This window comes from Corythoichthys intestinalis, chromosome 4, assembly GCF_030265065.1.
Source record: "Corythoichthys intestinalis isolate RoL2023-P3 chromosome 4, ASM3026506v1, whole genome shotgun sequence".
NCBI classification, from domain to species: Eukaryota; Metazoa; Chordata; class Actinopteri; order Syngnathiformes; family Syngnathidae; genus Corythoichthys; species Corythoichthys intestinalis.
This window is the reverse complement of record NC_080398.1, coordinates 33,885,349-33,910,825: the sequence shown is the minus strand read 5'-3', so window position 1 is coordinate 33,910,825 and position 25,477 is coordinate 33,885,349.

The window sequence follows — 25,477 nt, the reverse complement described above, 5'->3', positions numbered from 1 at the left end:
GATTATAATTTCGCGCTGTGTGTATTTAATACACCCTCACTCCCTTTCCACTCCTCCCATGAGGAGAATTCCCTCGGGGAGGCCGTTTAGCCTTAATTGCCGTATTTAAAATTCCACTTGTTGTCCCACAGCATAGTTTTTTTCTGCGCTTTGCCGGAAAAATACTTGAAAACAAAGTGTGATTACATGTCTAATTCTTTCAGACTGAAAGCAAATGATCCCTGCCAGCCTTTTGCCAAGTCCAAAAGGAATGGACGTCTATTGCCGTCAATCCCAGGCAATGTATGAAGCCCTCGTTTGCTTGAGGTTGCTGTTTTTTAAGAGGCGTATTATGGCTCTTGTAAGTTTTAGTGCATTTGGCCGCCATCCAAACCCTCCACCTGGCAGTTTGACACTCGAGGGGTCAATTTGCACTCTAAGCAAACCTAAAATGGCGTCGCAATCCTGTTTGAGTATCTCAAGAACAAGTTCACACCCGTCAAATGCTTGCCTGTGATTGGCCTAGTCGGGGCCTCTCACCGCACTGTTATTATGTGGAGGCTGCGCGGCTTGAGGTTTAATTGGAAGGTTTTTGGGTTAAGTGCACACCAAGTGTACTTCATGTACAACACACACACTGCAGCTACTTTTGCATTAATTAAATCAAACGTGAATTTTAGCTCCAATATGGACTGTCAATTGGACATACTGTATATGACAATGATTGCTTTTCTAATGTCATTACTTTAGGGTGACCATATTTTGATTTAAAAAAAAAACTCAGCCCGGCCTCAAGATACTTGAATTTTCCTCATAGTTCACTCAAAGATGCCTATATCACTTTAATATATTTAAAGTGTGCCCCCTCACTCTGGATGGAAAAATGCAATTTGAAAAAAAATAAAAAATAAATAATGACCAAAAAAATATATATGCACACACATATATATATATATATATATATATACATACAGTGCCTTGCAAAAGTATTCGGCCCCCTTGAACCTTGCAACCTTTCGCCACATTTCAGGCTTCAAACATAAAGATATAAAATTTTAATTTTTTGTCAAGAATCAACAACAAGTGGACACAATCGTGAAGTGGAACAAAATTTATTGGATAATTTGAACTTTTTTAACAAATAAAAAACTGAAAAGTGGGGCGTGCAATATTATTCGGCCCCCTTGCGTTAATACTTTGTAGCGCCACCTTTTGCTCCAATTACAGCTGCAAGTCGCTTGGGGTATGTTTCTATCAGTTTTGCACATCGAGAGACTGACATTCTTGCCCATTCTTCCTTGCAAAACAGCTCGAGCTCAGTGAGGTTGGATGGAGAGTGTTTGTGAACAGCAGTCTTCAGCTCTTTCCACAGATTCTCGATTGGATTCAGGTCTGGACTTTGACTTGGCCATTCTAACACCTGGATACGTTTATTTTTGAACCATTCCATTGTAGATTTGGCTTTATGTTTTGGATCATTGTCCTGTTGGAAGATAAATCTCCGTCCCAGTCTCAGGTCTTGTGCAGATACCAACAGGTTTTCTTCCAGAATGTTCCTGTATTTGGCTGCATCCATCTTCCCGTCAATTTTAACCATCTTCCCTTTCCCTGCTGAAGAAAAGTAGGCCCAAACCATGATGCTGCCACCACCATGTTTGACAGTAGGGATTGTGTGTTCAGGGTGATGAGCTGTGTTGCTTTTACGCCAAACATATCGTTTTGCATTGTGGCCAAAAAGTTCAATTTTGGTTTCATCTGACCAGAGCACCTTCTTCCACATGTTTGGTGTGTCTCTCAGGTGGCTTGTGGCAAACTTTAAACGAGACTTTTTATGGATATCTTTGAGAAATGGCTTTCTTCTTGCCACTCTTCCATAAAGGCCAGATTTGTGCAGTGTACAATGTGACAAAAATGTTGTCCTATGGACAGACTCTCCCACCTCAGCTGTAGATCTCTGCAGTTCATCCAGAGTGATCATGGGCCTCTTGGCTGCATCTCTGATCAGTTTTCTCCTTGTTTGAGAAGAAAGTTTGGAAGGACGGCCGGGTCTTGGTAGATTTGCAGTGGTCTGATGCTCCTTCCATTTCAATATGATGGCTTGCACAGTGCTCCTGAGATGTTTAAAGCTTGGGAAATCTTTTTGTATCCAAATCCGGCTTTAAACTTCTCCACAACAGTATCTCGGACCTGCCTGGTGTGTTCCTTGGTTTTCATAATGCTCTCTGCACTTTAAACAGAACCCTGAGACTATCACAGAGCAGGTGCATTTATACGGAGACTTGATTACACACAGGTGGATTCTATTTATCACCATCGGTCATTTAGGACAACATTGGATCATTCAGAGATCCTCACTGAACTTCTGGAGTGAGTTTGCTGCACTGAAAGTAAAGGGGCCGAATAATATTGCAAGCCCCACTTTTCAGTTTTTTATTTGTTAAAAAAGTTTAAATTATCCAATAAATGCTGTTCCACTTCACGATTGTGTCACACTTGTTGTTGATTCTTGACAAAAAAATTAAATTTCATATCTTTATATTTGAAGCCTGAAATGTGGCGAAAGGTTGCAAGATTCAAGGGGGCCGAATACTTTTGCAAGGCACTGTATATACTAAAGATGCACCGATACCGATACTAGTATCGGCAGGAGGCGCCGATCCGGCCTAAAATGGTGGTATCGGTATCGGCGAGTACCAACAAAGACTGCGCCGATACCATTTACCGGTCCATTATTATAACATTTGACCGCAGCCTTTTTTTTTCTCCTGGCGCTCACTACACTTTGTCTTTGTGTTGTGTGATGACACGTGAACACCAAGCAGCTATCGCTATTGGCCTGCTCCAGACCAATGAGAACGGGCCAATAGCCACTCCTGACCAATGACAAGGCCGCTAGGCCAACATGGCGGCGGTCGGGGAATATTTCAAAATAGGAATCCCGTCAATTAAAATCAATGGCTGCATGCAAGATTTGCGGCCTGAAAGTTTTGAGATGTGGGGTTAAATCGGCCAGTTTCAATACCTCGAACTGATAAAACATTTGAAGACGAAACGTGAACGAACACAACGAGTTTGAGCCTGCAAGAGCAGGACTGCTCTCCAGAGGAAGGGTGCAGGACCGGAGCAACAATCTCTGGTCAGTTTACTACGTCTACTTTACTTTTATTGTCTTTTACTGAAAGAAATGCCGCAGTAATTTGGGACCTGTTTCCAAAGTAGGGTTGCCACCTTTTAGAAATAGAAATAAGGGACTCCCCCCCCCCCCCCCCCCCCCCCCCCCCCCAAAAAAAGGAGGCTAATAGAGAGACGGGAGTGCTGTGGTCAATTATTATTACTTATAATTGTTAGCGTCCGCAAATGCGGAAACAAGGTTGGACCTCGAAGCAGACAACAAGCGGGGGATACGTACAAGGGTTTAATTGCAAACAAAAAATTACACGCAATCGCGGGATAGTAGAAATAACAAAAGGAGTCCGTGACAGCAGGTCGACGGAGCTCAATACTACAAACTCGAAGGTTAACTAAGACGATAGGCAGCGAGCCAAAAAGCCAAAATAAAAACACTCAAATACCTGCACAGGGTAGAGGTTACAAACGAGTGCAGCACACTAACAGAAAAAAAACCCAATGCAGGGGCATAACAAGCAAATGTAGCGAGACTATAGTGCGAGATGTCAAATGGCGATCAGCAAAGCAAATATCTCGGCAGCCTTCTCTGAGCTCACCCGTGCTTAAATGCTGCGTTGATGAGCCCGCATTGGATTCAGGTGCGACGTCAGGAACGCCCCCACTAACAGCCCAGCAACAAAACAATCTAACCAGCAGCAGAATGTGACAATAATTTCATGAAAGTTGCACTGTTTGGCCTTTGAGAGGTTTAAAAAAAGTTTACTCAGTTCATTCAGAGTTTATTATTATGAATTTATTTTTACTTTCTTACTGTTGGGCTAGTATTATACCTTGTACTAGTCTTTTTCCTATTTTGCAAAGGTAAGCAACAGCTTGACAAAGACTTGATAGCAATGATTTCACATCCAATTATGTAGCTCTTTGGGGGGGGTGGGGGGATTATATATATATATAAACGGGGTGGTATTGGTATGGTATCGGCCGATACTGCACAGCCAGGTATCGGTATCGGGGTCAAAAAATGGTATCGGTGCAACACTAATATATACATATAATAAACGTACATGCTGAAAAGCACCTCATACCCACTGTGAAGTATGGGGGTGGGTCAGTGATGCTGTGGGGCTGTTTCGCTTCCAAAGGCCCTGGGAACCCTGTTAGGGTGCATGGCATCATGAATGCTTTGAAATACCAAGACATTTTAAATCAAAATCTGTTGCCCTCTGCCTGAAAGCTGAGGATGGGTTGTCACTGGGTCTTTCAGCAAGACAATGACCCTAAACATATGGCCAAATCTACACAGAAATGGATCACCAGACACAAAATCAAGCTCCTCCCACGGCCATCTCAGTCCCCAGACCTTGTTTTGTTGGCAAAAGGGTGTTGTACAAAGTATTAACACCAGGGGTGCTAATAATTGTGACACACATTATTTGATGTCAAATAATTTTTTCTTTATATGGGATTTTTTCCCCACTGAATGAATGCACTTGTATTGAAGGTTGGGTTTTTCTCCTTTTTTCCATTAAGGTCCCATATTATTTGAATTTAAAAATATATATTAGAAGCTAAAAAACATCTTTTTCAGGGGTGCCAATAATTTTGGAGGGCACTGTACCTATTCAACTGAACTCATTTTGTAATGCAAATAAGGTTGCTTAAAAGTTGGTGGGGACAATTTGGGCATCATGAAAAGTTGGTAGTGTTTTGTCCCTATCATCCCTATGCAAACCTATGCACTTGCTACTATACCAGAGGTAAACAAACCAAAATTGGAAAGAAAAAAAAAAAGAGAATATTAAGTGTTATTTTTCTTTTAATTATCTGCTGTTTAATTAAAATATTTTTAAAAATTGGAAAAGACAATAGATTTTTTTTTCTGATTTATTTTGCTAAGAGGATTTTTTTTGACTGCTTCTTAAATATTTTAGAAATAAAAATTGAAACTGAAATTTAGTTTGTCCATTTTTTGCTTTTATTAATGTAAAATACTAAAAAATGTAAAATAATCGTACCTGGTTTTTTGTCTTTTTGATTTTCTTTTTTTTTTTTGTAAAATAAAACCTTTAAAACAATTAAATAAAACAATCATTTCATTGGACTATTTTATACATTTTTGAAAAAGAAAAATGTTTAAATATAAATACAATAAAAAAAAGAGAATCTTTACCATTAACTCATTCACTACAGACAGTAGACACCAAAGACATATCGACAATGTTGTTTATGATGTTCAACTGCTCATAACTAAACAACAACAACAAAAGAGTTGAAACATTTTTTTAATGATCAAAGATGGGAATCAAAACCGTATCTAAAATAAGTTCTGCACTCATGTAGCCATAGAACACAATATCCTGTGGGGCTTGAAAGAAGAGGGTGTCTTTTGAGGCTGGAAGTGAATGAGTTGAGATACTTAAACACATTTTGTAACATTCTTAGGTGAACAAAGTCTTTAAAAGATTCATCGCATATTAAAATAGTTGTTGAATTACTCATTCACTGCTAGTCCATGTATAATATTCACAGCTTAAGTGTTGTCAAAAGTAGCGAAAAGTATCTAAGTATTTTTACTGAAATGTTGTTCCAGATTGCAAAAGTATCAGTACACTGTTATTTGTTTTTGCACTTTGCATTTCATTTTTGCAGTGTCACTATCAAGTTGAAATTTTTAGTATCATGACAACTATCCTGATCGATCGGGTCCGATCACGTCATTTTCAAAGTATCGGAATCGGCAAAAAAATATCGGACATGCCTTTTTATATATATATATATTTTTTTAATTAAATCGTTTCTAATTGTATTTAACGTTACAGACAAAATGTCTTACACTCATCCAGAGTCTTTAGTTTTGGCTTAAAGTAGGGCTATCAAATTTATTGCGTTAATGGCGGTAATTAATTTTTTTTTAATTAATCACGTTAAAATATTTAACGCAATTAACGCATGCGCTGCACGACTCACTCACGCGTTGTCGCGTTCAATCTATAATGGCGCTGTATTACCTATATATAGAGCTAAAACGCAGCGTAGAATGAGTAGAGTGAATTTTGGCAGTCTTTGGAGCCTTTTTTTAGTTGGCTAAAGCCTTAAAATCCCTCTCTCAACAATTAGAAATATCGTGGGAAGCAATGTGGGGAAGAAAGGTAGTAGTTGATCTTTTTCTTAACACCATATCTTATTTCCCAACGCAGAGAAGATATATCAATTGGTGGCACTACGCACAGTCATGGTTCCACTTCCCATCATGCATTTGGGCAGAACAGTTAAATGGCTATAGCATCATTTACCGAAAGTTCAACAAATAAACAAGATGGCAATATTTAGTCACAATATACAAAGTCACATTTATCCTTTCAGAATTACAAGTCTTTCTATCCGTGGATCCCTCTCACAGAAAGAATGTTAATAATGTAAATGCCATCTTGAGGATTTATTGTCATAATAAACAAATACAGTACTTATGTACTGTATGTTGAATGTATATATATTCGTCAGAGTTTTTTTTTTTTTTTTTTTCCTTAATACATTACCAAAATGTATATGATCGGGAAAAATTATCGGGAATGATTGGAATTGAATCGGGAGCAAAAAAAAAAAGCAATCGGATCGGGAAATATCAGGATCGGCAGATACTCAAACTAAAACGATCGGATCGGGAGCAAAAAAACATGATCGGAACAACCCTAATGACAACAGTAGTAGCTAGTAAAATAATGTGCTCACAAGACTACCATTTTTCCCAGTTTTTTTTTGCCTGAGAGTGAAAATGCTAAAAAATGCAGTATCTCACTTTTGCAGTCACTATCTTTAGCAGTACCAGACACAGCGTGTTACCACGTACATTTACGCAAACGCACACAGCTCCTTTCTTGCTGGATGTTAGCAATGTTGTCAAGTCAGATGAGCTTTTCTTCAGCCGTCAGGATTTACACTTAAACCAATTAGTGCGTTGGCGGCTTAGACAAACAGCAGGACCGTGAAAAACTCGCTTTATCTAATCATTCCAAAAATGATGAAGTAGTGCGTGCGTGTATGTGTACAGACGCTATTGTGTTTTCCTATCTACTATGGTTGTAGTTTGAGTTGTTGGAATTAGAAAGTGCTGTCGAGTGTGACGTTCACATGACTTGGATTTGGGAGGGAGTTTTCATGCACACATGCACACACGCCGCAACCAACTATGCTTGGTTTGTTTTTGTTTTTATTTTAAAATATTTCATTTGTTACAGTGAAAATATAACCTGGCACGGAAGATTGCTTGTTCCATATACAGTGGGGCAAATAAGTATTTAGTCAACCACTAATTGTGCAAATTCTCCCATTTGAAAATATTAGAGAGGCCTGTAATTGTCAACATGGTTAAACCTCAACCATGAGAGACAGAATGTGAAAAAAAAAACAGCATATCACATTGTTTGATTTTTAAAGAATTTATTTGCAAATCATGGTGGAAAATAAGTATTTGGTCTATACCAAAAGTTCATCTCAATACTTTGTTATGTACCCTTTGTTGGCAATAACGGAGGCCAAATGTTTTCTGTAACTCTTCACAAGCTTTTCACACACTGTTGCTGGTGTTTTGGCCCATTCCTCCATGCAGATCTCCTCTAGAGCAGTGATGTTTTGGGGCTGTCGTTGGGCAACACGGACTTTCAACTCCCTCCTCACCCCGTGGCGTCAAAATGATAACAAGAACGGGGAGCAAAAATCCCAAAACCACATGGGGGGACCTAGTGAATGACTACAGAGAGCTGGGACCACAGTAACACAATGCTCCGCCAGGGACTCAAATCCTGCACTGCCAGACGTGTCCCCCTGCTGAAGCAAGTACACGTCCAGGCCCGTCTGCAGTTCGCTAGAGAGCATTTGGATGATCCATAAGAGGACTGGGAGAATGTGTTATGGTCAGATGAAACCAAAATAAAACTTTTTGGTAGAAACACAGTTTCTCTTGTTCAGAGGAAAAAGAATACTGAATTGCGTCATACCCACTGTGAAGCATGGGGGTGGAAACATCATGCTTTGGGGCTGTTTTTCTGCAAAGGGACCAGGACGACTGATCTGTGTAAAGGAAAGAATGAATGGGGCCATGTATCGAGAGATTTATAGTGAAAATCTCCTTCCATCAGCAAGGGCATTGAAGATGAGACTTGGCTGGGTCTTTCAGCATGACAATGAGTCGTTTCTACACGTTCCATAGCAGCAGTGTTTGATCGGCATGTTCTTTTTTGAAAGATTACCGGAGAAAACAAGCAGAAATAATATGGCGCCGTACGGTCTAGAAATAGCATTCGTGCGGTACGTTATTAACTTTGAGGAAGGTGGCAGGAACCCTGCCACACAAAAAAAAACAAATGTGCAGACTGCTTTACAGCATACGTCACTTTCCCCTTTTGTTGTGAAGACAGAAGTCGATGCGAACGCTTTTGTGCGAGCTCTGCAAAGATGGCAGAGCAAGAGACAAAAGTTTGGTCTGAGGAGGAAAAAGAAAGGGCCGCTGTTTACCAGGATATACAGAATAAACACTGGCCCGGCTTTCACGTGCTGGCGTGACGACCCTACCCAACCAAACTCGTCAGCGGTGACAGGTTCGGGTGGGGTCGGAGGGTTGGCCACACGGTCTCTAACCATCATATGCTATCGTTTAGCCACAACTGGATTCATTAACTTATTACTTTTCAACCTTAACACAGCAGCTGGAACCAGAATTGTTGTTTAACCCTTTAACACCTAAGCCGAATTTGCATGCCTTTGATGTTGCCTTTATATTTCAAAGAAAAAATTGTTCACAATGGCCAAGTTGGGTCCCTTTTTTCAGGACACCTTGAACTTCATGTCCAAACTGTTGTTTTCTTCACTGACCAATTTTAATCCACATTTTGGACCCAAAAAGACAAAAAAAAAAACCCAAAATCTTTGTAATGTTGATGTCCCACTGACAACTAAACATGCTCGACCAACCGTTTTGAAGCTTGATAATATTTATTCAACTTGGTAGGATAAACATACAATAGAAAAAAATAAGATTGAATAGTTTTATGTTTGACAATTCAACACAAACAGCAGGTATGGTCATAGGCGTTTTTGGCCTTTACACATACTATGGTCAAAACAGGTTATATACAGTGCAAAATAGTGAGAAAAAAATTTATATATATCATCTAACACAAAAAGGGTTTGGAGGATATCTCTTTGTGAAGTTAGGTATTGTACCCATCACCTTATCAAAGGTATATAAGTACATGCAGTCATGCTTCTCGAACACACATCTATTTAAAAATTAGTAGTTCAGTGCAATTCAATTTTTTCAGGCATGCGACCCAATAGTTTTTTTTGGTTTTTTTTTGCGCACTCAATAATGTTCTTGAACAGGAAACTTAGCTGCGTCACACACAACATCACGCAGCCTACTCGTCTTCTGCCGTTTGCGCGCTGCTGTCACTTCTACTCGCCGAGACGCCGATTCATCTGAGGAAAACAACGACAAATACAGCTCATCCTCTCCCTTGAGTAAATGAAATAATGCATTAGCTTGCGCTAAATTTAGTTTTAGATTCATTCTGCACGTTTCAAAGTCGCTCGCTCAATCCAACCGGCCGTTGCTTGCTTCGCATGCCTCCTTTTCCTTAGTTTTCGCTTCGCTCGGCAATTTGCTAAAAATGTTCACATTAAGTTCATCCTTCTTGACATCACAACGGCTCTTGGGATATGTAGTATTTTGTGCTGCTTTCGGTTTTGAAAAGGACAAATTTTGATCCATGCAGCGTTTTAATGCATATTTACGAGTGCAATAAAACTATAAAACTCACATGACATTATCTCCCGTTTTACTTGGTCGATTGACTTCAAATAAAAACTGGTGTGGACATCAACTTCCGTACTTTCAAATGAGAGCAACCAGCGGCACGTGGGTGACGTAATTACAGCGTGACAAGGCTTCAAAGATGATATGCGTAAACGTGTATCATCCGACACGTTCGGTGTTAAAGGGTTAATCCATTTGCAGTCGACCATCATGATTTTACGACACTATGCGGGTGTGTGCTCATGGGAAACGCAGTCCTCTTTAAGGTGAAACACCACCGCTTTTGTCCCCAGCGTTGCTAAAATCAACCAAAACTGAAAGGCGACCTCGTGTTGCTTTAACTAATTTGTCAACAGCTTCACTCATATAAATGCTAGCACGGACACGCTAACGTCAACAAATACCTTTAGATAAGTCAACTTCATGAGTGACTTTCACAGTGCTGACATCTTGAGAATGTTCCTGAGCAGCCCCATTATGTAATAAATCATAATCACATGTCATTTTAGCATTTTGCACACCTGAATGGATTACAATTTGCATGTGTGCGTATTTTGACGGTTACATTTGTTGTGTTTTTGAAATGAAGTGAGGGTGTAGCATTCACATTCTGTTCGTAGAACAACACGTCCAGCATGTTATTGTTTTTATTATTAATCATCTTCTGCCAACGTTGCTAAGTTTGAATGCTTGAAAAATATGAATGGAATGACGCAAGTAATCAAAGCTACGTAACGTAGCATCAACGGTGAATTCGTTATGGTTCAAACCAGTTATACAGGTTGATTCTGATCAAACATATGCAAAGTGTTCTGCCGTTTTGGGAAGAAATTGGAGTTTTGGATTTGTGTTACACTTAGACATATTGCTGCAATTTCTAATAGGATCAATTTTACATTATGTGATCATTTTCAAGAAACATTTCACGTTATAACGTAAAATATGTCATGTTTTAATAAGAGAAATTTATTGTTACAACGTGAAAATAAATGTCATCATGTGTTGAAATTTTTAGGAAGCCTGTCATTTCGATAACTATCGCCAGTTCCCAAATAGAATATGACACACCGGTGTGATTAAATAGGAAATGAAGAAAGCAGGACTCACCTGATTAATTCATTTGGAGTGCCCACGTCCAATCCATCAGTGAGGGGACGTCACTATTACCGCGCAGTCTCTTCATTTTTCACAGTTAATGTTCATGTTTCACTGTCATTGACGGTTTCATTCATTCACTCCTTCCTGTTGAAAGTGATTGGACGTCGATGACCGTCAACGGCAGCAAATGTTTTCATCGAGGGTTATTTTTCCCGAGCCACACCCATAATATAGAGGACCAAACTGCCAAAATGTTATTTAAAAATTGGTCTACTTCAGGGGTCCCCAACCTATTCCATAAAGGCCCGCTGTGGGTGCAGGATTTTGTTCCAACCAAACAAGATGACAGCTTTTCACCAGTCTAGTGTTTTACAAGTGCAATCAGCTGACTGCAGTCAGGTGCTGCTTGTTTTAGCAGAAACCTCAATGGTTCAACGGTCTGTGTTGGATCAGTTGGAACAAAAGCCAGGACCCACAGCGGGCCTTGAGGACCGGTTTGGAGACCCCTGGTCTACTTGATTGGTCCAATATGTATGTCAATAATTGATCAAGGAAGTAGCTTCAGAAAACGAGTGGTTTTACAAAAAGTGTTGTTGACACAGCAAGAAAAGGTGAATAAATGAGGTTTTGGGATTATACTCAGATGCATTTAGCAACTTTAGAGGATGAAAAACTATTTTACTTGGTGCGCATAGCGATATTAGAGGATGGAAAAACTATTTTACTTGGGTTAAAAAAGTATAATATGTGGCTTTTAATGGCGTACCGCAAGCAATACGTCACTTCCGCTCATTAATATTCATGACATTAGCTACTGTTGCTAAGTAGGGACAAGCCACCGTTTGTCCCTAATAGGAAATGAATGGAAATCGTGTACGAAGGAGATGTTTACAGAGCTAAAGCTACCAATTCTCTCCGAAAATGATGTGCCTGGTGCCAAATTGACTGGCAAAGATGTGGAAGAACATAAACATGTTCAGTTAAAGAGATGGCTTTAGTGACGAAGGCTGAAAAAGACGAAAAAAAACGAGCCGACCTAAGCATAGCTTTAGCTTTTTTATTGACGCGACTTACAATGACATTCTCCTGTTTCAACAAGCTATCCTTTACCATCAGCGCTCTTTTTCTTATATATCCTCTGGTTGTCCGTCTCTTACCATTCTTGGGGGTAATTTAGTTAGCTTTGTGTAGCGATCGCAAATGCTACTCAGTGACTGCCAACGAACACTTTTAATTTTTTCATTGATAACACATCTTAATCATATAATTTATTTACACTCCCCCCTTACTAAAGTTGTTTTATATACATATATATACATATATATATATATATACACAACAGAAACGGTAACAGTGGCAGTCAGATACCATTGTAATTCTTTTCAGGTCATTCATTGTCAGACAGAAGCAGTACGGCACAACGTCACGCTAAAAAAATAAGTTGAAAATATAAAAATGGCTTACCTCTTTGTCCTCTGAAAGACCATGCCAACTCAACATAATGTTTACTGCATATGAAACGTGAATGGATTCGCCGAGCTGGTGTTAAAGTCCGCGCAAGTTCATTCGGTCTTCACATTTTTTCCTCCCGAGTTTTTGGTTTCTGGAAACGTATGAAGAAAACATCCTTCATGTGTCGTAATGTCTAGAGTCGTTTCTACAAGTTCCAAAAAAAGCAATGCGTGATCGGCATGTTCGTTTTTGAAAGATTACCGGAGAAAAGTAGCACTAATTACGTTGGGTCTATGCGAGGGCGGGTCTATAATGTCCCACTTCGGCTTTACTTCCGCTTTACGATGCGACGTTGTAACGCGTGGCAGGGCAGGATGAGTGCATAAAAGGTAAAAAAGGGAGTAGACGTCCACTTATGCACTTTTAATAGACAAAAATAAATAAATCCAGCTCAACCACTCGTCACTTGGGAGTGCAACGGACCATGCACACATGATCACACTTGACTCCCCAAAAAGTAGGTAGCAACTGAAGAAGAAAGTGAACATACAACATAAAGAGGCGCCACCGTGTGGTGGATGTCCTAAGGAACAAAGAGGATCACAGAAGTGACCGTTACAACGTCACGGTCTAAAAATAGCCTGCGTGCAGTACACCATTCAGTATACACTCACTGGCCACTTTATTAGGTATACCTGTCCAACTGCTCGTTAACACTTAATTTCTAATCAGCCAATCACATGGCGGCAACTCAGTGCATTTAGGCATGTTGACATGGTTTAAGACACAGGTGTCAAACCAATTCCAGAGAGGGCCAAGTGGGTGCGGGATTTTGTTCCAACCGATACCGTGCAGAGAGTTTAACCAATGAACTGATTACACATGTAAAAGATCTGATTGGTGAAAAGGTGTCCTCTTCATTGGTTGGAAAGCAAACCTGCACCCACTTGGCCCTTTCTGGAATCGGTTTGACACCTGTGGTTTAAGACAATCTCCTGCAGTTCAAACCGAGCATCAGTATGGGGAAGTGAACTTTGAACGTGACATGGTTGTTGGTGCCAGAAGGGCTAGTCTGAGTATTTCAGAAACTGCTGATCTACTGGGATTTTCACCCACAACCATTTCTAGGGTTTACAGAGAATGGTCCGAAGAAGAAAAAATATCCAGTGAGCGGCAGTTCTGTGGGCGGAAATGCCTTGTTGATGCCAGAGGTCTGAGGAGAATGGCCAGACTGGTTCGAGCTGATAGAAAGGCAACAGTGACTCAAATAACCATATGTTACAACCAAGTTAGGCAGAAGAGCATCTCTGAACGCACAGTACGTCGAACTTTGAGGCAGATGGGCTACAGCAGCAGAAGACCACGCCGGGTGCCACTTCTTTCAGCTAAGAACAGGAAACTGAGGCTACAATTTGCACAAGCTCATCGAAATTGGACAACAGAAGATTGGAAAAACGTTGTCTGGTCTGATGAGTCTCGATTTCTGCTGCGTCATTCGGATGGTAGGGTCAGAATTTGGCGTCAACGACATGAAAGCATGGATCCATCCTGCCTTGCATCAACGGTTCAGGCTGGTGGTGGTGGTGTAATGGTGTGGGGAATATTTTCTTGGCACTCTTTGGGCCCCTTGGTACCAATTGAGCACTGTTGGAACGCCATAGCCTACCTGAGTATTGATGCTGACCATCTCCATCCCTTTATGACCACAATGTACCCAACTTCTGATGGCTATTTTCAGCAGGATAATGCGCCATGTCATAAAGCTGGAATCATCTCAGACTGGTTTCTTGAACATGACAATGAGTTCACTGTACTCAAATGGCCTCCACAGTCACCAGATCTCAATCCAATAGAGCATCTTTGGGATGTGGCGGAACGGGAGATTCACATCATTGATGTGCAGACGACAAACCTGCACCAACTGTGTGATGCCATCATGTCAATATGGACCAAACTCTCTGAGGAAAGCTTCCAGTACCTTGTTGAATCTATGCCTCGAAGAACTGAGGCAGTTCTGAAGGCAAAAGGGGGTCCAACCCGTTACGAGCATGGTGTACCTAATAAAGTGGCCGGTAAGTGTATATACAGTATATATGTATTTTTGTATCTATTGGTAATTTTTTTTTAATTTTATTTTTGTATTTACACTAATTTTTATTCTCACTTTTACTGATTTATTTATTTATTTTAACTTTTCAGTTTTGGTCCTCCATCCACCCAGGCTTTTGTTTGAGTTTTCACCCCCCATTTGTGTCCTGCTTACCAGCACATCAGATAACTGCAGCTGACCCAATTGCCTAGCACAAAGTGAAAGAGAAGCCGTTTGAGTGTGTGCGTATGTGGGCTGTGACCCCTTCCCTGCTGAGTGATGAGACAGCTGAGTAGGGGCAACAGGGGGAAAAGCAAAAGCTTACATTTGTTTGGATACTCATGCACTCTTGCCGAAATAGGAAGTAGAAGAAGTGATGAGAGGAGTGATCGTGTTTCAGTTATCGGATGACATCACGTGTCATTGATTGGCCTCTAAGGAATGGTCTTTTGTTATAGAATGCATGTTTCCTTACCAGTGTTGTCAGTAACGCGTTACTAAGTAAAGCTTTACTGTAATCTGATTACTTTCTTCAGTAACGAGTAATCTAACGCGTTCATTTTTCCAATTCAATAATCCGATTAAAGTTAGTTTCCCTAGTGCCTGTGCGTTACTATTTTGTTTTTGCCTCATAATGTATGTAGAACGAAGAATACTGTAGTCATGTACGAATAGCATTTCTCATCGAGGAAAAAAAAAACGGGTCGCGTGTATTACGTGGCTTACTGACACTATTCTTCAGTGGTTCACATCCTATTTACATGATAGGGATTTCTTTGTGTCAGTCGGAAACTATCAGTCAGAACGAACCAAATTCACGTGTGGAGTCCCTCAAGGGTCAATTCTTGGACCACTCTTATTTAACATCTATATGCTTTCGTTAGCTCAGATAATGGAACAGTATGACATCTCCTATCACGCCTATGCAGATGACACACAACTGTACATTTCTGTGTCCCCACATGATTATAGTCCCTTAGTCTCCCTGAGTAAATGCATTCATCAAATCAATGAATGGATGTGCCAGAATTTTCTCCAGTTAAATGTGGAGAAGACAGAGGTGATCATTTTTGGGCCAAAAAAGGAAAGGTCAAAGATAAGCAGCCAACTTAGCACAATGCTTACAGCTACAAATCAAGTCAGAAACCTTGGCGTAATTATTGACTCAGACCTAAAATTTGATAGCCATCTAAAGTCCGTCACTAAATCCGCTTATTACCACCTAAAAAATATAACCAGAATTAAGGGGCTTCTGACTCAACAAGACATTGAAAAACTTATGCATGCGTTCATTTTCAGCAGATTGGACTATTGCAACGGTATATTTACAGGTCTTGATAAAAAATCAGTCAGGAAGCTGCAGCTAGTACAGAATGCTGCAGCCAGAGTCCTCACAAACACAAAGAAGCTGGACCACATTACACCGGTTTTGAAATCGCTACACTGGCTTCAGTCAAAGGATAAACTATAAAATACTACTGCTCGTCTACAAAACACTTAATGGCCTTGGACCAAAATACATGCTTGACTTGTTAGATTCCTATGAGACATCTAAACTCCTAAGGTCGTCTGGAACCGGTCTTCTGCATGTTCCAAGAACAAGAACCAAGCAGGGTGAGGCAGCATTTAGTTATTATGCTCCTCACCTCTGGAACAAGTTACCCGAACGTCTGAAGTATGCTCAAACTGTTAGCTCTTTTAAATCAGGGCTAAAAACGCTTTTGTTTAGCACTGCATATCCATAACTGTCTATATATTTCAATCCACCTGCTTTCTATTCCTCTTGTGCTTATCTCCATTGCTGATTTCAATTATTATTAGTAGTAGTAGTTTTTGTTTTATTTTTATTTATTTATTTTTATTCTGTGATTAAATGTGATCCTTTGTCTTGGTTTTTACGTTGTGTTGATTTAAATGTGATTTTTATGATCTTCATGTGATGTAAAGCACTTTGAATTGCCTTGTGTTGAATTGTGCTATATAAATAAATTTGCCTTGCCTATTACGATGCTGTTTGAGGCTGTCTGCCACGGCGGTCAACAACATAGCATTCTGACGAGGCAGTGAGGCTAACAGTGAAAGGCAGGATATATTCCGCAAATGGATGCCTTTGCTCACTGGAAATACAGCCATTACTTCACATTTCTGTTTAGTAAAGATGAGAAAAATATCTCCGTGCGTTGCAAACTTTACGCTGGCTGAAAAAGACTGTCGGCCGCTAAAAATTCTACATCCAATTCAACAAGGAAGCACTTGGAATTAGAGCGACAAAACAACAACAACGCGACAAAACTCGAAACAAAGCCTACAGGTAACAAGACAGCCAGCACTTCTACAGTTTGTAACCAGCCTTTATGCACATTTTATTGTCAGTGTTTGTAACCATAGGCGGAGTTTTACTTTGTGGGGCTGGGGGCAAAGCATGTTGATGACTGAAACTAAAGTCAAAAGTTTGGACACACCTAAACATTTTGACGTTTTGTATATTTTCACTACTATTGTAAATCCTCTCTGAATACATCAAAACAATGAACGAACACGTGGAATGGCAAAAAAAAGTGAAATAACTGAAAACCGGTTTTATATTCTACATTCTTCAAAGTATCCACCTTTGAGGTTTCGCCAAACTTTTGGCCAATACTGTACATATCTATATCTATATATATATCTATATATATATATATATCTATATATATATATATATCTATATATATATATATATATATATATATATATATATATATATATATATATATATATATATATATAAATTAGGGCTGTCAAAATTATCACGTTAACGGGCGTTAATTAATCTTTTAAATTAATCACGTTAAAATATTTGACGCAATTAACGCACATGTCCCGCTCGTTTTACAGCAAGGTTTTTTGTGCTGTCTAACAGCGAACTCTTGTGGTCGCTTTGCGACATGGTTTATTGCTTTCTTGCCAGTTCAATATGGCTGCATGACGTCTCGGGCTGACGCCTACGTTGTAATGTTGTGCTTATATGATCCTTGGACAAGATTTGTCCGTAAATATGGTTGTTGTAAAGAATGTACATATTATGTTAGTAAGCGAAATGTTATATTTTTTGTATGAGACGCTTTTTGTTTATGTTTAGTGAACCTGTATAGCGTGCTAAGCTAACGTTGTTGCTAATGCAATGCTTGTGAACTTTTTTTTTTGTAGTTTTACTACGGTCTAGAGGACAAAGTTTTGAGGCCATTTTGTTAATAAATCAGATGAAAAAGGAAGAGGTCTGATTATTAAGGCGTCGTTCACTAGCTGTCTAGCTTTGGAAAAAGTAGACGCTTCGGAGTGAGGACAGCATAGACAGATTTAAATGACAGTAGAGTGAAATGCCCACTACAGTCCTTATGTACCGTATGTTGAATGTATATATCCATCTTGTGTCTTATCTTTCCATTCCAACAATTTATTTTACAGAATATATATATAATTTACAGAAAAATATGGCATATTTTATAGATGGTTTGAATTGCGATTAATTGCGATTAATTACGATTAATTAATTTTTAAGCTGTAATTAACTCGATTAAAAATTTTAATCGTTTGACAGCCCTAATATATATATATATATATATATATATATATATATATATATATATATATATATAAAACTGTTCCAGCTAAGTTGTTGTTGGTTGCGTTTGAAAGCTTAGGTTTACAGAAATTCTAAATACCCATCTTGCCTCCACAGGTGTAGTTTTGGCTTAGCAAAGCAAAAGCTAGTGTCTTAGGTGCTTGTTACATGATCTGCTCGAAAAATGATTTTGACCGAAATACGTTGTAGGGTTCTTGTTCATTTCATTAATTTTTGTCGTTTGTTTTATTGCTTTACAACTTTTATAGACAATATTTTAACAGCTAGGTCTTTATTTTAAATTTTTGACATTAGGCTTTATCTTGGAGTTAGCGGGGGGTTTGTTTATTTAGTTGTTGTAGTTGATTTGAACAAATTCCGTGCAGTTTGTCAGTTATTTGTTAGTTTCAGGGCTCCGTGGTAGCTAAGCTAGCGCGAGTCAATGGTGGTTGAAATCAACTCCATCGACTAATTAAACCCCCGCTACCTCAAAGATTAAGCCTTATGTGAAAAATTCAATTACATGCGATGACATTTTTTTGTTGTCATTTTTATGTTGAGGCAGCAAAAGGAGAAAAATTTGTAAAAAGTAACTGATAAGTTACTTTTAAAGTAACTTTGTTACTTTGATAATGAAGTAATCGGTAAAGTAATTAGATTACTTTTTTGAGGTGTAATCAGTAATCAGTAATTAAATTACTTTTTTAAAGTAATCTGTGACAACACTGTTCCTTACAGAAAAAAAAAAAAAATGCCCGGGTTGTTTTTAAGGGAGACTAGAACCAATGAATGAGATTCCTTTTCATTTCAATAGGGGAAAGATTATTTAAAATACAAGGGTATTGAGTTACTGACACGGACACATATAGAGGCGATTTTTCTTCTCGTGATCAGCGAGTCTGCTGTCCTATGAAAAAGAAATACTTTTGTTTGTGAAATCGTTGGCGATGAGCCAGCAGGGCCCTTGGGCTCCTTCAAGAACTGAAAGTGAGACCCCTCGAAAGTCAGCCCACACCTCCACCTGCCTTTTAAACACAAAGCGGACATTGTTCAGATAGCAAAATTTTCTTGGCAGACAATTAGATGTTAAAATGAAACTAGTGGGGGAGGGGGCATGCAAAATTAAAATAGTTAGAAGGGGAAACCATTGAAACAAATATGTTACAAAGGTTAAACAAAACTATTACAGTTGAAAACAAACAATAAAAAAAAAAAATGAACCAAAGACCAACATGCAAGATGCTAGAAAAATGAAAGTGACAATATCTCAGCAAGAAATATGACAAAATATTGAAAAATTAAAAAAAAAAAAAAAAAAAAAAAAAAAAAAAGCAAACAAATGCGCAAGTACAAATAAAAAACTACACTTGAAAAAGTATGACAGAAAAATTATTATAATTTACTATAAAAAAATACTATAAAAATATTAACTAACAGTAACATTTCAAAAAAATATCCCAATAAAAATTAAACATATATTTGAAAAAAATTTGATAAAATATTGGAAAATAATACATGACAAGCCAAAGCATACCAAAACTATCAAAATATGATGCAATACACTTGATTGCACTTGATGGCAGAAAACACAAGACTGAAAAAGCAGTTTCTGCTCTTGCACTCCTCTTTATAATAAACTGCTGTATTTTGAGCCAAAACAGCTGTTGTGTTTGATAGATTAATATGTCTATATGCTGCCATAGCAGATTCATGGCGCTTTAAGCCCCCGAATTATTTTTAATTTGTCCGTTTTACCCTGGAGACTCCCGTTTACACATGCCGCGCAACCGCTTTTGTTTCAACCCAGGCATAAAACAAAGGTAATTAATCATATTCTCACCTCATAACTATCGCTTAATTGTTTTTTTTTTTTTTTTTGTTACTGTCGCATTTTCTCCGATATGTTAGATGATAAATTATCGATCCAAACAAAGAAAAATTGGGGGGAAAAAAACGTTTAAAAGGGTAAATATATAAAAAAGAAAATCTCGATCACTCCTTCATGTCTGCAATGTCTGCATCGCGACCCTAGTTATATTACCATGTTTCACCCATAAAATCCCCCAAAAATCCAGCTGTGGCCATTCACAGCTCTGTCTTGACACTGAGTGATACGTGTTTATATGGAGTTTTTGGATCGAAACAAGGTAGGTACGTGATAATATCTCGTTAAAGTCATGGCGTCATGCTCTCACCTCCAGATAGGGTTTCACTTTTTAAATGTTTTTTTTTTTAAATGCCCTCCGGTTCAAAATTTTTCTTCCCCCAGAAAATTGAGATTTTAAGCTTTCCGATGATGTATAACATGGTGTTCAAACGTCCATCTAGTCTGATCAACATGTAAATTTAGTCAAAAAATTAGCCTAATTTGCCTAATAAATTAGCTAGCTTAAATGCAACGAATGTTAACTCATTTACAATTCTCATAGCAAATCGCTCAAACATAACTCCACAAACTGTAGCTCTAAACTTAATTACAAATGCATACACAAACATATACAGTGGGGCAAATAAGTATTTAGTCAACCACTAAAAAAAAAAAAAAACAGAAAATCACATTGTTTGATTTTTAAAGAATTCATTTGCAAATCATGGTGGAAAATAAGTGTTTGGTCTATACCAAAAGTTCATCTCAATACTTTGTCTTGTACGCTTTGTTGGTAATAACAGAGGCCAAACGTTTCCTGTAACTCTTCACAAGCTTTTCACACACTGTTACTGGTATTTTGGCCCATTCCTCCATGCCGATCTCCTCTAGAGCAGTGATGTTTTGGGGCTGTCGTTGGGCAACACGGACTTTCAACTCCCTCCTCACTCCGTGGCGTCAAAATGATAACAAGAACGGGGGGCAAAAATCCCAGAACCAAACGGGGGGACCTAGTGAATGACCTACAGAGAGCTGGGACCACAGTAACAAAGGCTACTATCGGTAACACAATGCGCCGCCAGGGACTCAAATCCTGCACTGCCAGACGTGTCCCCCTGCTGAAGAAAGTACACGTCAAGGCCCGTCTGCAGTTCGCTAGAGAGCATTTGGATGATCCAGAAGAGGACTGGGAGAATGTGTTTTGGTCAGATGAAACCAAAATAGAACTTTTTGGTAGAAACACAGGTTCTCGTTTGGAGGAAAAAGAATACTGAATTGCACCATGCCCACTGTGAAGCATGGGGGTGGAAACATCATGCTTTGGGGCTGTTTTTCTGCAAAGGGATCAAGACGACTGCTCTGTGTAAAGGAAAGAATGAATGGGGCCATCTATCGAGAGATTTTGAGTGAAAATCTCCTTCCATCAGCAAGGGCATTGAAGATGAGACGTGGCTGGGTCTTTCAGCATGACAATGATCCCAAACACACAGCCAGGGCAATAAAGGAGTGGCTTCGTAAGAAGCATTTCAAGGTCCTGGAGTTGCCTAGCCAGTCTCCAGGTCTCAACCCCATAGAAAATCTGTGGAGGGAGTTGAAAGTCCGTGTTGCCCAATGACAGCCCCAAAACATCACTGCTCTAGAGGAGATCTGCATGGAGGAATGGACCAAAATACCAGCAACAGTGTGTAAAAAACTTGTGAAGAATTACAGAAAACGTTTGGCCTCTGTTATTGCCAACAAAGAGTACATAAGTATTGAGATGAACTTTTGGTATTGACCAAACTTATTTTCCACCATGATTTGCAAATAAATTCTTTAAAAATCAAACAATGCGATTTACTGGGTTTTTTCCCCCACATTCTGTCTCTCATGGTTGACGTTTAACCATGTTGACAATTACAGGCCTCTCTAATATTTTCAAGTGGGAAAACTTGCACAATTAGTGGTTGACTAAATACTTATTTTCCCCACTGTATTAGCTGAAACAACTGACAGCCTTATGTGGGCCAAACCAGAGCGCAGCTATCCTTTATCCATGTCAGAGGTCTCCGTGTGCTCCTCATTTATACAAAGCGACAGTCCAGCCAGACCCAACGCTGCTACCAGAGGGCAGTTTATACTCCATCATTTAACAAGATACAATACTTTTGGATGTTTTGGATAGTTATTTTGAGATTTAGGGGCACCTAAAGGGTTAATTCCGATTTACGTGGAAATTCGGGTTAAGTTGCCAGCGCAGGAACGGGACTCGTTCGTCACCCGGGGACTACTTGTATATGTATGTAGATTACTCTTTAAGCGGCAAAGCCGCAAAATTAACATGGCAGGTATCTGCCATCTTTTGGTGCAGAGTACTAACAACATGAGGCACCATATTTGCATCTCTGGCTTGTTAAAAGTCAGCCGTGTTGCTTGTCGCAATTTTACGACTTTGGCGCTTAAAGAGTTCAACACAAATACAGAGAAGACTAGAGGAGCAATCAGAGAGCAGACATCCGCGTAAGCAGTCAAATTCAAAGCATCGTTGTATTTGTTGGTGTGGGGACTCTTCCTTTGCCCTCATACCCAGAAATGTCATCAGTCTTTCTCTTCTCATCAACTAATCTGCAAATTTGAATTTAATAGGCTTATTTAGTACCAGGTTATGTTAATGGGGTTACACTTGATTAGCGCCTTTTGACCTTTTGAGTCACATAAAGCGCTTTGACACTATATCTTCATCTACCTACCGCTGACGCAACACCAGGAATAACGTGGGGTTCAGTATCTTGGTCAAGGGTACTTAGGGGCAGTTTACATGGCGACTCTGCGACACAAACACGCAATGACTGAGCAGCGGACTCGCCTCGGGTGCATATGGCGTCGGCGAAGACGAAAAATTCTAAATCCTGCCTCCAAAGTGGAAGAATCGGATTGCGGGGAGTTGAGTGGGGCTTCCTCGGCATGCATATCAAAGGCTCCTGCGGCGCGAGACCGCGCCGTTAACGTCAGCACTCGTACACGTCACATTGGGCGTGCGCAGCAGTGCTACTAAACATTAAAAACACCAAATGTGGCGGAATGTCAGCTTCAATATACTGTTTTAATAATATTTTAAAATTAAATATGTTGAAGGTTTAAATTTTTGTGCCTTTTTGAACAAAAGAAAAATGACATTGCTTCGAGTGGGCGGGCATATTTTTTTCCGGGCTGAGAGAGCTTGGTGGGGTCAAAGTGCATCATTCTCTGTCGCCCTGTAAATCTGCACTGCCCCCTAGGGCCTGGCATGAATACTACATCGTTTTCTTGCGGAATTGTGACAGTGTTAAAATAGAGACGCAAATGCAAATTTGAAATTTTTCGTATTCTCGGAGAGTCACCATGTAAACGGCCGCTTAGACGAGTTCATCAGAGCAGAGAATCGAACCCACAATCTCTGCGTGGGGAACGACCACTCTTCTACAGTGCCTTGCAAAAGTATTCGGCCCCCTTGAATCTTGCAACCTTTCGCCACATTTCAGGCTTCAAACATAAAGATATGAAATTTAATTTTTTTGTCAAGAATCAACAACAAGTGGGACACAATCGTGAAGTGGAACAACATTTATTGGATAATTGAAACTTTTTTAACAAATAAAAAACTGAAAAGTGGGGCGTGCAATATTATTCGGCCCCTTTACTTTCAGTGCAGCAAACTCACTCCAGAAGTTCAGTGAGGATCTCTGAATGATCCAATGTTGTCCTAAATGACCGATGATGATAAATAGAATCCACCTGTGTGTAATCAAGTCTCCGTATAAATGCACCTGCTCTGTGATAGTCTCAGGGTTCTGTTTAAAGTGCAGAGAGCATTATGAAAACCAAGGAACACACCAGGTAGGTCCGAGATACTGTTGTGGAGAAGTTTAAAGCCGGATTTGTATACAAAAAGATTTCCCAAGCTTTAAACATCTCAAGGAGCACTGTGCAAGCCATCATATTGAAATGGAAGGAGCATCAGACCACTGCAAATCTACCAAGACCCGGCCGTCCTTCCAAACTTTCTTCTCAAACAAGGAGAAAACTCATCAGAGATGCAGGCAAGAGGCCCATGATCACTCTGGATGAACTGCAGAGATCTACAGCTGAGGTGGGAGAGTCTGTCCATAGGACAACAATCAGTCGTACACTGCACAAATCTGGCCTTTATGGAAGAGTGGCAAGAAGAAAGCCATTTCTCAAAGACATCCATAAAAAGTCTCGTTTAAAGTTTGCCACAAGCCACCTGGGAGACACACCAAACATGTGGAAGAAGGTGCTCTGGTCAGATGAAACCAAAATTGAACTTTTTGGACACAATGCAAAACGATATGTTTGGCGTAAAAGCAACACAGCTCATCACCCTGAACACACCATCCCCACTGTCAAACATGGTGGTGGCAGCATCATGGTTTGGGCCTGCTTTTCTTCAGCAGGGACAGGGAAGATGGTTAAAATTGACGGGAAGATGGATGCATCCAAATACAGGAACATTCTGGAAGAAAACCTGTTGGTATCTGCACAAGACCTGAGACTGGGACGGAGATTTATCTTCCAACAGGACAATGATCCAAAACATAAAGCCAAATCTACAATGGAATGGTTCAAAAATAAACGTATCCAGGTGTTAGAATGGCCAAGTCAAAGTCCAGACCTGAATCCAATCGAGAATCTGTGGAAAGAGCTGAAGACTGCTGTTCACAAACACTCTCCATCCAACCTCACTGAGCTCCAGCTGTTTTGCAAGGAAGAATGGGAAAGAATGTCAGTCTCTCGATGTGCAAAACTGATAGAAACATACCCCAAGCGACTTGCAGCTGTAATTGGAGCAAAAGGTGGCGCTACAAAGTATTAACGCAAGGGGGCCGAATAATATTGCACGCCCCACTTTTCAGTTTTTTATTTGTTAAAAAAGTTTAAATTATCCAATAAATTTTTTTCCACTTCACGACTGTGTCCCACTTGTTGTTGATTCTTGACAAAAAATTAAAATTTTATATCTTTATGTTTGAAGCCTGAAATGTGGCGAAAGGTTGCAAGGTTCAAGGGGGCCGAATGCTTTTGCAAGGCACTGTACCTAGCCACACCCGCCACAGTATTGTGAAATTCCTTTTCTGACCTCTCTGACCTTTGACCTAATTACCCCTAAATTTAATCACCTCTTCCATTTCATATGACAAACAAATACTGTAAGATTGATAATAATCCCTTGATTCGTTCTTGAGTTATCTTGAACATAAACAGGCATACAAACAGATAGACAGACATACAGAACCAAATGAATAACCTTTGCCTTTTCACCTGAGGTAAAAATCAAACATTTCGTCTTTGATACTATCCTTGTCTTACATACACCACTAAATACCACTTTCAAACATTAGCCAAATATTAGCAAGAGTACAAACAGCCCCTCCGAACAAGTCAGGGCTAATTTTGTGGCGTGTTCTCAGC